This window comes from Macaca fascicularis, chromosome 3, assembly GCF_037993035.2.
Source record: "Macaca fascicularis isolate 582-1 chromosome 3, T2T-MFA8v1.1".
NCBI classification, from domain to species: Eukaryota; Metazoa; Chordata; class Mammalia; order Primates; family Cercopithecidae; genus Macaca; species Macaca fascicularis.
In genome coordinates, this window is record NC_088377.1 from 115968809 (window position 1) to 115985945 (window position 17137).

Here is a 17137-nt window from a genome sequence, read left to right on the forward strand (position 1 = left end):
TTTTTTTTTTTGAGACGGAGTCTAGCTCTGTCGCCCAGGCTGGAGTGCAGTGGCCAGATCTCAGCTCACTGCAAGCTCCGCCTCCCGGGTTTACGCCATTCTCCTGGCTCAGCCTCCCGAGTAGCTGGGACTACAGGCGCCTGCCACCTCGCCCGGCTAGTTTTTGGTATTTTTTAGTAGAGACGGAGTTTCACCGTGTTAGCCAGGATGGTCTCAATCTCCTGACCTTGTGATCCACCTGCCTCGGCAAAGTGCTGGGATTACAGGCTTGAGCCACCGCACCCGGCCGGTTAAGTTTTTTAACTATCACAGGAAAGAGAAAGTTGGAATTGAATTACTTGTTTCTAATATATTTATTTCACAGTGGGAAAAAATTTCATGGCTTTGATTTTTAGAAAATTTTATGAACTTTATTTTGTTTCCTTTAGCTGAGATTTCCCAGCATTTCTAAAATTATTTCAGCAAAATTACAGAACTATAGTACATCTATCAGCTGTAAAAAAATTGACTCTTATTGAACAGAAAAAAATTGTTCTTTTATCAATGTATATGTTGTTTCCATTTTTTTTCTTCTTTAGTGTATTATAATAACTTTATGTTCTAGAAGACAATATTGAAAGGGTCTCTGGTTCATCCTACCTTTGCTATTAATTTTCCTTTTTTGGCCAAAATAATAGTTTGTTTTTTTAATTAATTGGAATGAATACTCCCCATTTTTCTATGAAAATTGTTCTGCCTTCCATGCTTATTTCAAAAGTGATAAGCTGCCTTCCATGTTGGGAGTTTACCTGTTCTGAAGCTTGGTTAATTTGTAATAATTTTTTAAATAATGATTTTGAAGTATTATTGGTTCTTTCAAATACTATCTTTAATTTGAAAAGCCTATAACTGCAAGACAGGTACATCACTCTCAATTTTTTTCTTAATTTGCAGTAAAATACATATTTTACAGTAATTTTTGACATAAAAGTAAAATAAGTGAAACAGCTTATTTCTTATTTATTTCAAAACTCTGAAGCATAAATTGTTTTTATGCTTCTGCATGTATGTTTTGTGCATCCATGTGTGTGGTTTGTGCAGTGTGTGTGTCCATATATGTGCACACGTGCACTAGGTAAGCATTCCAGAAACGTGGTCTGTTGTTTACGCCTATCACATATGTTGCCACTAAGTTTTATAGCTTCACATAACAGCTAAATTAGTTTCAAGGAGCTGAACATTAATACATTGTCTTTTAAGTATGCAAGGATGGATTAGCTTTTTAGAGGAGAAGCTGAAACAGAATTCAAGAAAGAAAAACAATTAAGGGTATTGGGAAAAGTTGCCATTTTCCAATACCCTTAACTGTTTAATGGTGCTTTACTTCAGGTTTCCACGTTACACTCATAGCAAATATTATAAACAATATGCTGCAATAACTTTGAGTTGCACATTTTTATTTACAAAACTACATGAGTCACTGATTTTCAAAACAGTAATGGTCAAATACTGGCATTCTACTTCACTGATGAACCTCTGATAAAATTGATATCCACTCTTGTATTCTGAAATAAGGTCCCATTTCTGAAGCCCTTCTCTGTTGTATAGAATGAGTTTTGTTTCTTAATATCAAATTCTTTCGCCTGTTCCAAGCAAAACAGATGGTTAAGATAATTATAATAGAAATGGCATGCTGAGAAAACTGTAGAGAGACCATTCCATTCTTGTATTTTTCCTCTTCCTTTTTCTAAATGCAGTGTAGAACAGTGTGGGACAATGAACAAAACATGCAAGTGAAATAAAAGTGATTTCTAGACTTGGCTCCGCAGATGTGACCTGTGGTATTCAGATCAAGTCAGCTAACCTCTGTGGTCTCAGCTTCTTCTGTAAGATCAAGAGGAAGGAGTTTGTTTACCATGTGACCCTGTTAGTACTCAGGTATAATATCTGAGAAAGTCTTCCTGAAAGAAGAGAAGTCAGTGTGAGAAGGAGAAGAAGAGAAGGTTCCTGCAAAATTAAATACAAGTTACTTTTTTGTTGACCAAAAGAATTTTTATGCAAAAGGCATTTAAAATGAGTTTCAAACAGAGAGCAGAAATGAATCTGAAATGCCTACCGTATGCTTTTTCAGCACTTTCTAGCAATTATGACAATTTAGGTGGTTATGTAAATTACACAATTCTTGTAAAATGATATAATTATGAAATGTTGGGGCAGAAACAGAAAAGGACTACATTGCTTTAAAGTGAATACTGCAATGATATAAGATTGAGAATACTCCCCCTCCATCACCTTTTCTAAGTCCCTTGAGATTTTACTGTTGCCAATAGAAAAGCATCAAAATAAAGTAACTTTCTGAGGGATATAAAGGTTAGTAAAAACCGGATACGGTGGTAAAATATTTTGGAATGATTTTTTGTTATTTGGATTCAGATTATTAAATCTATGTTTGCATAAACAATTCATTCACATAAAACTATATTCAAAAATATTATTCTTTCCTTGCAATTTATTTTGCATTTGGAGTGTTTAAACCACTGGAAAGGTATTTGTAACAAATATTTCACTTAGCATTGTGTGGGTCATGTTTTCAAGAAGGAGAGGAATATTTTATTGGGGGATATTTTACTGCTAAGATAAATTCAAGTAGTTTAAGAACCATAAATATACACATAGTATACATGTTTGTAAATTTCAGAAATCTTAACATTTACTTTTGGAGAATAGTGTATGAAATTTATTTTCCTTTTAAATCTGTAGTTACTATCTTATACTTCATTCCTGAGTCAATTAGCAAGGACAAGAGTACATGCAACTGTGTTTGTGAGAGGGAGTAGAGCATTCTTTTTTCTTTACTATTTAGGTATTATGTTGAATTTCAAAGTCCAACACAAGGTTCCTTACTTTTTCTCCATAGTTGACAGTTTCATCCCAAGGAAACATAGAAGAAAGAACTCATAGCCAGAGGTTTGTAGTTCACAAGGGTTTGTAGCTCACAAGGGTTTGTACTTGCCTGGCAAGGGGGACCACAAAGATACCATGCCTTCCAGGCATTTGGGGCTGCTTTGTTGAATCTAAAACAGGTGCCCTTCTGACTCTGAGGTTTAGGGTTAAAAGTGCCTTTGCCAGGCCTTTGTTTAGTTAAGTGTAATTGTGATGTCAGGAGTGACAAACAGAAGCTTTATTTCCAGCTTTCACTCACTCTCTGGGGAGTAGGTGTGGAGTGGGAGGGGGATTGAGAAGTGGGTGGCTCTTCTGTTCATCAACCTGTGGATCCACCCCACACACTCCCTGGATTCTGGTTTCTCTGCTTTGACAGTTGGTTCTTAATGATGCAGATAATTTTTCTCTTGGACTACCTGTCCACTTTTTCTCCCCTCCTCCACGCAGTGTATGCTTCCTATTCTCAGATGATAATCATCATCTTTAGGCAGTTTACAGAAGTGTATAGAAAATTCATTTCAAAACATTCCTGCTTTATCAACCTTCCTTCAATGATTCAGTTCACAGCACGTCTGACTAAGGGAAGAGTCATGAGTGTGGAGTGTGGACTGCCAATGGGGGATATTATCCCCAATCACACCCACTTTACACTTGCAAGATAGCAAAAAGGAAATTCTGGGACTCAATTTATAGGCAAGAACAAAGGACACTGGCATGAAACATTGCTTTACAAAATAGCAAATACGAACATCCTCCCTTGGCAAAGAAAAAGAGAGACAGAGAGACTTTGATGCTGCTCTTCAGTCAGAGTTGCTTCAGACAGTCTCATTTGTCATTGGATCACCAGACTAGGGTGGGGAATTGTCTGAAAATTGTTTCCCCACCACTTCCTTTCTATGTCCCTTTTTTCCTTTCTTTGCCTGTGCATAGCTTAAGGCAAGTCCCTTCTTATACATAAGCTTGCATTGTCTTGAGGGATCTTCAGTGTGTTCCCCTCTGTCTTCCAACTCAAGCCAAGACACCTCAAGAAATTAATATTTCTTTTTGCAACCACTAAGGCAAAATAACAAGCATGAATAATGAGCTTGAATATTCTTTGTGTAGCAAAAACAAAATGCTATTTCAGAGTGACCAGCAGATTCTTCCTGTTGCTCTGGATGTAGTCAAGAACTTAAAATTGTTGGAGACTAGAAATTGACACGTTAGAGCTTGTAAAGAAGTTTTGCTTGTAGAGTCGAGTCTAGAATTTGTCACTAAAACAGACAGATTCATCATTCTGGGAGTTGCTACTTTAGTGAGCACTTTTTTGTCTTACAAGTACCTCTTCATTATTTTGAGAGCAATGAAACACTAAGCTAGTAAAGTGATAAAACACTTTAGACTAAATATTGTTTTCTAATTACTAACACATTTGGGGTGTTTCTAATCAGACTGTGCCCTTTAAAAAGTTAATTTTTTGCTTTCTGAATTAGGAATTTGAATTAGTCCTGAGTGCATGCTATACGCTAGGTAGTTTAAGATGGAATCACACAAATTTTGAGATGCATTTGGTTCACTCTTATGGTCCTCTTGCTTTTGTCTCCAGGGTCTGGATATAGTGCCATGAGATTCTTCCCCTAAAGCAAATGCATGGTCATATGGCCAATCATCCTAAGTTCAAAACAAATAATAACAATAATAAGCCAACATTTAACCCCTGAAGAGATTAAATTCTTTTTTTTTTCTTCTTCTTCTTCACTAAATTACTCTAGATTTTAAGGGCAAGGAATTTTGAGCAGGGCAGTCTTTTGCCTAAAAAGACATATGGATTCTAAAACACCAAAACATTGAAGGATTGAGTACAAAATGGGCCAGTATGTAGGGGTCTCTGAGAAGATAAGACATATGGATTCTAGGGAGCTCGAGTATCTAATCTCCTTTAGCCTTTTATAGTTCTTCATTTAATCCTCTTATATTACTCTTAGATCTTCACTTCGTTTTATCACATATAGGAGAGGAATTAAGGGGGAAGCAAAAGGATATGAGAAGATAACAGCAACCTGAAATGGTCCTTAGCAAATCGGGATGGGCCAATAGAAAAATTTGGCCAGTGGTCTGCAGAACACCACCACCTGGCGTATCTTTGGGTCTTGCAAGCATTCCTAAGAATTCTCAGAAAGACTAAGAGGAAAATCCAGTAAACACATCAACTTATCTGAAACCCACTGAATGAAACTTCAGCTAAGTTGAACATTATGAGGAAGATTTGATTACTTTGGGATATTTGCATAATGTTACAGACATACCTCAAGCACAAGGTATTTTTTCCTTAGAAATGTCAAAACTGCACATCAACTTGACTTATTTTTCCTCCCTTTTTCTTTGAAAATCAATAAAGATGACCATCTCTAATCAGAATCACATTAAAGTGAACCTTCAGACACTATTAGGGAATAGAACACAGTATGAGTTTTAAGTGATTTTTTTTCTGTATAGCAGAAAATTACCATCCATTTCATACCAATAGACTATATATAAATATATATATATACACACATTCACACACACATGTGCAATTACACATATATATGCATAATAATACACATATTCACACAAAAAAATACTTAATTTTATAACATGGAAATTATTTTCCTGAAGAAATCTTTTCATGATTTTCTGATATAGCTCTTTAAAATGCTAATAAATTACTTTTATTAAATAGTTTTTTATAGAATGTTATCAGAAAATATAATGTGAACTGGACAGTCATTAAAAAGCATATTTTGGGGGAGGCCAAGGCAGGAAGGTGAATGGAGGCCAGGAGTTCCAGACTAGCCTGGGCAACATAGTAAGACCTGGTCTCTACAAAAGATTTTAAAAATTGGCTGAGCATGGTGGTGATGCAGGGCTGTAGTCTCAGCTACTCTAGGGGCACAGGTAAGAAGATTGCTTAAGCCCAGAAGTTCAAGGCTGTAGTGAGCTATGATTGTGCCACTGTACTCTAGCCTGAGCAACACAGTGAGACCTTATCTAAAAAAAAAAAAAAAAAAAAAGTGTAGTTTTAACCTTGCTTAATACAATTCATCAGCCAGCAATGAACAACAGAGACTTAGAGACTTAGTTCTTGTCCTCCTGGAAGATCACAGCATAATAGTCAAGACACAAATTATAACATAGTAATTATTTAATTGTTGTGAAATATTTATAGTAGTCTTACATGTTAAGAACACATCTCATCCGGTAGGAGAGGAAGAAAGACTTCCCTGAGGTACTTCGACTTCGTAGTAAATATGGAGAGGGTAGCTTTCCAGATAGAGGTAGTAATGTGTATAAAGGTTACTCTGAATAGAGAATGGTTCTTTATAGGAAGTGAAATGAGCAAAGTAAACAAGGAGAAGGAAAAGAGATAAGACTAGTAAGAAAGATCCATTGATCTCAGAAGCTTATTCTAAAGTTTAAACTAAGGTTTTAAAGTATGTTTGAATCTGTAGTATTATCATAAAATGTGGCACTGTTACAATAATTCTCTTATTATATGTGCTTTTCACTTGAAAGAGTTTAGTTATTGCTCTATCTTATTTGATGGCATTAATTTCTACTCGTGTTTTTTAATTTGTGGAGTATTTTTTACTCTACAGGTTACCTCACATAATAACTCTTTAATTAATGAAAGTTTACATTAATAGCTTTTGAAAACATACACCATTTTTCAGATAAGAGAAATTTTTCCTCCAGTATAATGGTATTTACCCCAAAAGCACACTACGTGACTAGGCCATGATAAGTATTATTTTGACATCATGGTTTCAGGCAAAAAAAGCATTCATCAATTTATGTGAAGTCACATTTTCTAGAAAGATAAATCGTATGGAATAAATTTGAATTGTGTGTATTTGCCAAGTAAAAGAATGAAGACAAAGTACTTCAGTTTATTTCACATGAACTCTACTCTTGTTGTTTTGAGGCACTCTTTCGTTAAATATTTGTTTTGCCCTAAAAATGTTAAGTTCAGGTTTAGTACAGGATAAGTACGAGCCCATAGGAGGTAACAATAGTAGAAAAAAATGATCCAGCAAGACTTTTCAAAAGACTATTTTTCACAACTCCTCCACCACAAATCTTTCACTATAAAGCAGTTTTGCCTTTTGCAAAGATAGTAAAATTTCATTACATTGCATTTATATACACAGTACATTTACTTTTGCATTATTATTATTAATACATATGAAATTTGTCTAATATTTATTTTTTATATTTTTTTCTATCAGTTAAAACTATTTGGTTATATTGGCATCAGATGAAATATATCATAATTTATTCTGTTACACTTAACAAAATATTTTATTTAAAAACTTTACACTTAGAGACAGATTTCTTGGGAATGAAGGACAATCATTGATCGTAAGTGTATTTTGTAATTGTTACAAAAACAATATTCCTAAAGATTAACCTCAGTAATTTTCTCCTGGGATAGCTTAATTTTCTGGCATTTCTATAGTGGTATAAATTTCATAGAAACAAATAAATAATGCTACAGGCACAAATATAGAAATACATGTTCATATATGTTCATATCTAGTGATGTAGGCCGTGCATAATGACATTTCAGTCACTGACAACTGCATGTACAACTCTAGACCCAGACGATTATAATACCATACTCTTACTGTACTTTTTCTGTGTTTAGATACACAAATACTTACCATTATGTTACAATTGCCTACAGTATTCAGTAAAGTAACATGCTATACAGGTTTATAGTAAACTATACCATCTATATTTGTGTAACTACACTCTTTGATGCTCTCACAATGACAAAATCGTCTCATAACACACTTATCAGAATGTATCCCTGTTGAGCAATGCATTAATGTATATGAGTGTATATATGTATGTGTAATACTGACTACATATTATAAACAAGTAAAACAATATAGAATGTTTAAAATTGGAAAACTTCTCTAACAAAGAAATAATCAGATTTGCTGGATTTTATATATAAGTAAATTAATCTGGGCTAATACAAAATACGTTCTGCCCTTCTTTTGTAGAATAGACTTTCTCATACATATACGTTGGTTTTGTGTATAATATCAGCACAGCCTGATCATTTTCTTAATGAAATTTATATGTTCAGATTTACTGTGAGTACTTCTAAATGCTATTTTTCTTAATTCATTATCACCATTCACAGAAAATTATTTTTGAACACATACACACAGGGAAAAAAAAAAATGATGCTAGGTAGTTGAAGCTTTACTCTTCTTTGGTGATGACAGAAGTAGTGAGTTTTGAGACAGAAAAGAATGTATTTTTTGAAAGTGTTTTAATATGTCCAGAGCAATGGCAGAGGTTGAGTATTTATTTGATCCTGAAAATCTTAGCGTTAATTTCTCTCGTGATTTATTTTACTGATAGCTACAAAATTCAAAATCATCTACCAGCTTCACTTTTGCTCACAGCCATTAGTTTTGGGCAAAGCCAGTGTGCTTTGTGGGTAGTCCTGTCCGAGTGGCATTATGAAGCACCCAGTGTAACATTGTACCGTGTGTGTAAGTGTGTGTGTGTGTGTACTATAAACAGCTCTAAAGTTGTTTTCAGATGACTCATGTTAAATTTAGTGTCTCTTCAAGTTAGAGTCTTAGGTTTTACAAAACAATAATGAGTTGAAACTCCCATTCACAATAGACAGGATACTTCAGAAGATTACCGCATTAAAATAACAGTAAATAATTAATTTAGAACTGGTTGCAGTGGGAGGTGGCCTATGTGCCAGAGTATGTCCAGCAACAACTTTGTCTTTGTCCTTCACTGTTGTCAGCCTCTTATTTCCTTCAAAGTGAAAAATAATAACACTAACTTCAGTTGTTTCTACCCTGTGTTCTACAAACCTAACATGCACCCATTTTAAAAATAAAATAAAAATAAATGATGAAAAATCTTGTCATCACTGGATTTAGTGAGACACAGAAGCTGATGATATAATAACCTTCATCTTGAAAGCCAGAAATTCTCCATGATTCTGAAATTGAGTTATCTGAGCCTATGGGATAAGATGGGTTAAACTACTCTATACCGTAGCTAGTTCAGCATAGACAAAGGCTTAACAAATGCCATCTCAATTGATATTCTTGACAGACACAGCTGACAATGATAGCAAAAAACTTGCTCAACTGTTTCATTTTATATTTTCTTGTGACATACGTAGTTATTCAGAATTCTGAACATAGCATGATCTTATATGCAAGAGATAAAAGAGAATAGATAAAATTTTAATAGAATTTCACATCTTAAGTGCCCCCTCATTTTGCCTGCTGCTTTTTGTCTTAATGAAATTATGGATAAATGTTATCACATAGGTATGTGTGAAATATATGTGCCCTTATATGCCCTTGTTCCATGCTTTTAGTATTTGCATTTTTAATATACTTCAGCACAAAGGACTAGGCCAATAAACAAGATTGCTGCCTCTTTCTCCTTTTTGCCACCCTCCTTCCTTCTTCTATTTTCTGTGTAATTTTGTCAAGATAAAACGATATAAGTTTTAGTGATACCATATGTAAAATAGAAATTTAGATCACTCGTATGCCTGGTAGATTGACTTTAGCAGATCCTTGTTGGATACTTTCATTATGATCTATTCCTTTTATTTGCATTGGCTAGTTTGTTTGGCTGTTTCTCATAGATTTCTCTGGTAGTTTGCATATTTAGGAAATGTTTTGAAATTCAAACATTAGCCACTATAATCATTTGAGTAAGAATGTAGGAAAAGATTGCTTTCCAAAGTGTGAATCTAGTTCAATTTACAGTGTGGTGTGCATGAAGTTTGGGCAACTATATATATTCTCAAACCCTCCAAAGTGAAACTTTTTGAACAAAAGTTCATCAGGATTGTGAAGGAAGCACAGTAGTGTCCAAGGTAGAATGGACGAAGGCTTGGACCACCTGTAGTCTAACCCTGAACTTCTCATCAAATAGCTGTGGGCCTTGAGATAAGTCACATACCCTTTATAGATGGCAGCTTTCTCTTAAAACAAACAAACAAAAAAATGAGATTCTTGCCTGCTGCCGTGGGGACATCTGTAGTCCCAGTTATTTAGAAGGTTGAGGTGGGAAGATCACTTGAGCCCAGAAGTTTGAGTGCAGCCTGGGCAACATAGTGAGACCCCCATTAAATAGATAAATGAGATTCTTTTTTAACTGCATGACTTAGAAACTCCTCGCTTTAAAATTTTGTAATTTAAAGTAAATGTTAAAAACAGCAAAAATTCTTCATTTTCAAAAGTAACCACAAACATGAATTGCAATCTTATATGTGTTATATAATTGATTAATTTCATGTATTATAAGTTAAATGAAACTGGATATTGATAAATATTTGATAATTGTCTGAAAAATTTGGCCAACATAGATTTAGTGAGCTATGAGATTCCGTTTGACATGTGTATAAATCATAAGATAATTATGAAAATCTTTATCATTTCCTCTAGGGAATCTTAATTTATAATCTTCAAGGAAAATAGTCATGATGTTAAAATTTAAAAGAGATATTGCAGAATGCCAGTTAAAATACTTCATTGTTAAAGCAATGTGTAATTGCTCTAATTTTAAAAAACATATTACTAGAAACTGTCTTTTCTCTTTACCAGTTTAATTTTCACATTTCAAACTTAAATAATCTACACGCCTTTAAAAAGTCTTAGAGTCAGAAGGAGAAAAAAAAATATCTATTTTGCTTACATATAATCCTCTTAGCACGCACATGCCAGATGGTGTTTCATATCAGGTCAGAAATAATGAAGGAATCTGGCTTTAAATCTAAGAATCAAGAAAAAAAAAGAGTAACTAGGGATTACATGTTTGTAATAGCATTTTTCCCTGAAATTCAAAAATTTATAATAATTTCTGATAGGCTTCTGTCTCTGTGTGTGGATTTATTTTTACTTATTTCATTTCTATTATACTTTCTTGGGATTCTGAAAGGTTATTTATGATGTGATTGGACATTTTCTAAATCCTTGGATATCTAGAGCCAAATAATAATTTGACCTTCAGATATTTCAAATGGAAACTTACTAACTAGTTTAGAAACTAGGAGATTGGGGACTTACAGGGAGGCAAAAATAAATAGAAATTCTACCAAGTATAGAGGACAGTAATATTTTTAAATTCATTTTAGAGAAATTAATTAGAAGATTAAATGGTCTAAATTGGTAAGTAATAAATAAATAATTCCCTTTATATAATAGTACATTTTATTATCATAACTTTGACTGACTATATTTAAAGACTAAATTTAGGCCTTTGTGTCATAGACAAAGTAGAAAATTATGTTCTTAATTAATCCACTAATTGCTATTATTTTCTTAATCTCTAACTATCACTTTTTAAAAATATATCATAGGATTGTCTATATCATTAACTAACCTGATCAAAAGGAATCCATCACAATATTCTGATCATCTTGTTAATATCTATATATAAGAATTATTTGCTTATGTGGCCTTGGCCACGTTCAAGCTATAAAAAAAGGACAAACATTTCATTAATACAAGTAGCTAGATTTTTTTAAAAGTAAACATTTCTCTTTCAACATAAGGAGTTCTGTGGACCCACTCCTTGGTGAAACTGATAAAAACTGCTTTATGAAAGTGTTTAAGTCTCTCTACATGGTCTTAGGGGCAACAAATCTCTGGAAATATTCCTTCAAAAGGCACACATGGATCATGTAATGAATAAATAAATAAATATGTAGTCAATAAAACCTGTTAAAACTATTGAATCTCTCATACTCAGCAACTAAAGTTAGAGTGTCAGGCAGAAAAGACTGTACTATTGTCCCCACGCCAGTTTGAAAGCTGTAGTTCAGAGGTTTTGCAAAGGGAAGAAACAGACTGCAAAACAGAAAGCTCCGTATCTCTTCCCACAGGAACTGACTTACTTTGTCATAGAGTGTGAATAAGTTCAAACCTACACGTGCTTTCAAAAACAGTGAAGGTAATGATGAAAGGCAATTGGGAGGAGATTGGTGGATTCTTTGGAAATACATGCTGCACTGTAAGCTGGCTGCTTTGCTGGAGTGAACCATGAATAGAGACAACTAACTAAGACAACTAACTAGGACAACTAAGTGTCCTCCTAACTTCAAAATGTATCTCAAACACCGACCTCAGGAACTATCTCTTCAAATAATCCTGAATTTGATTGAATCTGTTGTTCAAGCAATCTATGCACCAGGGCATTGTTAAAAACAAGAGCGTAAGAGGCTGGCAATTAGTACAACTGAATATGGTCAAAGAAAGAGATAGTCAAAGAGTGTCCTGAAAAAGTCATATCATTGCAGGGCATATAGCCAAGGTTGTATTCCCTTAGGAGCCTTATTAGAAACTTCACACAAGAGGGAAAAATGGGGCATGTGGTAGTGGTGGTGGACTAGAATTCACAGAGATAAACCAGACAGTCCACAAAACAAACAAGCAAACAAGTTCCAATGTAAGTACTCAGAATAGCTAAAATACATTATCTAAAGTGTCAAGTTTCTAATACAAAAGTATGATACCTGAAGAGAAACAAAAATCTGACCCATACACAAGGGAGAAAAAACAGGCAACAGAAACCACCTGTGATTGCAAGCAGATGTTGAGTTAAACAGAAAAAGCCTTCAAATTAGCCATTATAAGTACATTCAAAGAAGAAACAAATCATGATTAAAGTAAAGGAGAGAATGGTAATAATAACATGCAAATAAATGCTATCAATAAACTATAAATAAAAATAGAAACTATTTCAAAAGAAACATATTTAAATTCAAGGGTTGAAAAATAACTGAAGTGAAAATTTCCCTGGATTGAACTGGCAAAGAAATAACTAATGACTTAAAAATTGATCGGTAAAGATTATATAATCCAAACAATTTTTAACAATGAAGAAAAATGCTACTCAGAGAAATATTAGCATATGCATGATGGACTACTAGAAGGGAAATAAAGACGGGGGAAGCAGAGAAATATTTTTTAAAAAGGCTAAAAACTCCCCAACTTCATTGAAAAATATTAATATATGTATCTAGTAAGGCTAACAAACTCCAAATAGGATAAACGTGAAGAAATCCACACATACACACATAGTAAAAATATTGCAGTCCTAAGACATGGAAAAAAAATTAGAAGCAGCAAGAAGTAACCTCCACTTGATAAATTACAAGTGAATTTCAAGAAAACTAACAGATGGCTTCCCACCTAAAACAATGGAGGTCAGTATGCAATGAGATACTGTATTTAAAGGGCTGAAAGAAAAAAAAATCAACCATGAATTCTGTGTTGATCAAAAGTCTCTCATAAGTGAAAGCAAAATAAACATATTCCCAAATAAACCAAAACTGAGAAAAATTGTTGCTAACCAACTCACTTACGTTAAGTAATAAAGGCAAGTCTGCAGGTTGAAAGCAACTGACCCCAGATGTTATAATAACTTGAATCCACATTATAATGCAAAAGACACTGATAAAGATAGTTATTTAATTATAAAAAGATAGTATAAATACATATTCATTGCCCTCTTTTAACTTATTTAATACACAATAGTATAAGAAATTATGCATATAGTATATTATTCAACCCATAGCTCGGAAATGTAATGTATTTGACAGTAATAGCACAAAGGAGATGGGTGAAAGCAAAGCTCTATTGGCTAAGAAATTGACTCCAGATTGTAACTTGATCTACAGGAACAAATGAAGAGATCCAGAAATGATAATAAGAAAGTTAATTAGCAAAAGCTATAAATGTTTCATGGCTATTCTTTCTTCTTTCAGCTTCAGTAAAAGATACAAAATTATATAATGTAACAATATAGGAAAGTAATGTGTTTGTAACTTTTATAGATGTAACAGGTATAAAAATATAATAAAAATTCAGAAAGGAAGTTGCATTATGTAGGAGTAGCAGTTCTACATTTCACTGGAATTATGTTAGTATAAATATTAAGCTGATTCTGATAAGATGTAGATGGTAAGCCCTAGAGCCACCATGAAAGTTGCTTAAGAAAAGAAAGTAAAAAGATCATTAAAGTAAGATAAATTCTGCATTTGAAAATAGTAAATGCAAAAGAAAGTAATAGATGTACAACAAAGACATCAGACTTATAGAAAACAAAAATTAAGATGGCAGACACAAATCCAGCCATATCAAAAATGGCAGTAAGTGTGAATGGATTAAATAACCTAATCAAAGGCAGAAATTGTCAGAATGGCGAGGAAAAACAAGATCTATTTGTATGCTGTCTTCAGGGGACACACTTAAATTATAAGATAAAAATAGATTGAAAGTAAATGACTGAGAAAGATAGATCATGCAAACATCAATCACAAGAAAGTTGGAGTGGTTATACCAATAGATTTTAAAACAAAGAATGATACTAGAGATAAAGAAGGACATTTAATAATGACCGTCAATCTTTCAGTAGGTTGTAAACATATATACCCTAACAACAGAAAATCAAAATAAAGCAAAAAATGACAGAAGTGGAAGGAGAAATAGACGATTCAGTAATAATTGGAGACTTCTATATCCCAATTTCAAAGTGGTAGAATAATTACATAGAAATCAACAGGAAATAGAACATTGGATCTCTGTGAACCACTGTATATGTATCAGCATCTGTATAAACACCAATATAATAAATATCTGTATAACATTTATATAAAACTCCAGCCAACAACTGTAGACTATGCTTTTCTTTTCAAGTGTACATCAAACAGTCTCCAGGATAGACCGTATGCTAGCACATAAAGTAAAGCTCAAAGATGAAAAATAATACAAAGCATGTTTGGCAACAATGGAATAAAATTAGAAATCAATAACAAAAGAAATTCGGGAAATTTACTATTATATAAAAATTCAAAAACATACTCTAAAATAACCAATGAATCAATGAAGAAATCAAAAGGTAAATTAGAAAGCACCTTAAGATGAATGAAGACAACACATACCAAATTTGGGGGATGCAGTGTTTTGAGAGAAATTTGAAGCACTAAATATATGCATTAAAAAAATAAACAGCATAAATAAATAGCCTATACTTCAATCTTCAGATACTGCAAAACAAAAAAAAAGAAGAGCACACTAAGCCTGAAGCAAGCAGAAGGAAGGAAAAAACAAAGATTAAGACAGAAATTAGTGAAATAGAAAAGTGAAAAAAAATACAAAAATCAGTGGAGCCAAAAACAGGTTTTTTTTTTTTTAAAGATCAACACAATTAACAAACCATTAGCTAGACTGACCAAGAAAAAGAGAAAATTCAAACTAGTAGAATCAGAAATGAAAGAGAAATTATTACTATCAGCCTTTAAAAAAGAAAAGACTGTAAGAATACTATAAAAAATTTATTGCCAATAAATCAGATAACTTACATAAAATGAACATACTCTTAGAAAGACACAAACTACTGAAACTGACTCAAGAAGAAATTGACTCAATCTGAATTGATAAGTGTAGAAATCAGCGTAGTAATCAAAATCTACCCACAAAGAAAAGCAAAGACCCAGATGGCTTCACTGGCAAACTCTACCAAATGTGTAAAACAAGAAATCAATATCCACTATTCACAAACCCTTCCAAAAGATGAGGAGAAATACTCTCTAATTCTATGAGGCCACTATTATGTCACCAAAATCACATAAAGATATAACAAGAAAAGAATATGACAGAGCAATATTTTTATGAATATAGATGCAAAAATTCTTAGCAAAATACTAACAAACTGAATTCACAACATATAAAATGAATTATACAACATGAACAAGTGATATTAATCCCAAGAATGAGAGTTGGTTTAACACCTGGAAATCAATCAATATAATGCATTATAGCAATAGAATAAAAACCAAAAATCACATGATCAACTCAGTACACACAGAGAAAGTACTCAACAAAATTTAACAATTGTTGTAATAAAAAACATTCAACAAACTAGAAATAGAGGCTACTCTTCAACCTGATAAAGGGCTTCTGTGTAAAACCCACAGCTAATATCATACTTAAAGGTGAAATACTAGATGCCTTCTTTCTAAGATCAGAAATAACACATGGATATCCATTTACATCACTTTTATTCAACATTGTGCTGGAAGTTCCAGCTAGGGCAATTAGGCAAGAAAAATAAATAAAAGGCATCAGATTGAAAAGGAAGAAATAAAACTATTTCTATTTGCACAAAACATGTTCTTATATATAGCAGATCTTAAGGAATTCACCAAAATAATATTAGAACTAATCAATGAGTTCGGCATGCTTATAAGTCACAAGATCAATAGGTTGTATTTCTAGATCCTTGCAATTAACAACAAAAAATGAAATAAAAAAAAATTTTATTATAGCCTCAGAAAAGAATAAAATGCTAAAAATAAATTTAGCAAATGAAATTCAAAACTGCAAAACATCATCGAAAGAAATTTTTGGCCGGGTGCGGTGGCTCAAGCCTGTAATCCCAGCACTTTGGGAGGCCGAGACGGGCGGATCACAAGGTCAGGAGATCGAGACCATCCTGGCTAACACGGCGAAACCCCGTCTCTACTAAAAAATACAAAAAACTAGCCGGGCGAGGTGGCGGGCGCCTGTAGTCCCAGCTACTCCGGAGACTGAGGCAGGAGAATGGCGTAAACCCGGGAGGCGGAGTTTGCAGTGAGCTGAGATCTGGCCACCTCACTCCAGCCTGGGCGACAGAGTGAGACTTCGTCTCAAAAAAAGAAAATTTTTAAAAAAATTTTAAAATGAAATTAAAAGAAAGAAAGCATTTGAAAACTGCAAAACATTGTTGAAAGAGATTAAAAACGATGTAAATAAATAGATAAACATTTTGTGTTCGTGGACTGGAAGACTTAATTTTGTTAACATGGCAATGCTCCCCAACTTGATCTACAGATTCAATAAAATCACTATCAGAATCCTAGCTGGCTTCTTTACAGAAATCAACAAGCTGATTCTAAAATTCATTTGGAATTGCAAGAGATTCAGGCCAAATTAATATTGCAAAAAGATTAACAAAGTTGGAGTATCTACATTTTCTGATTTCAAAAACAGAGTACAAAGCATGAGTAATCAAGACAGTGTGGTAGTAACATAAGGATAGACATATATATAGCATAGAATTGGGAGTCCATGAATAAACGCATGTACCCGTGGTCAACTAATTTTAGATAAGAGCACCAAGACCATTTAATGGAGACAATAGTCTTCAA

The 17137-nt window shown here is 33.4% G+C and overlaps 1 protein-coding gene across 26 annotated transcripts in view; it reads left to right on the plus strand.

Moving 5' to 3' along the window:
- The window catches only part of DGKB (diacylglycerol kinase beta), a 764643-nt gene that overhangs the window by 666207 nt on the left and 81299 nt on the right, over positions 1-17137 (plus strand). The window lies entirely within an intron of this gene.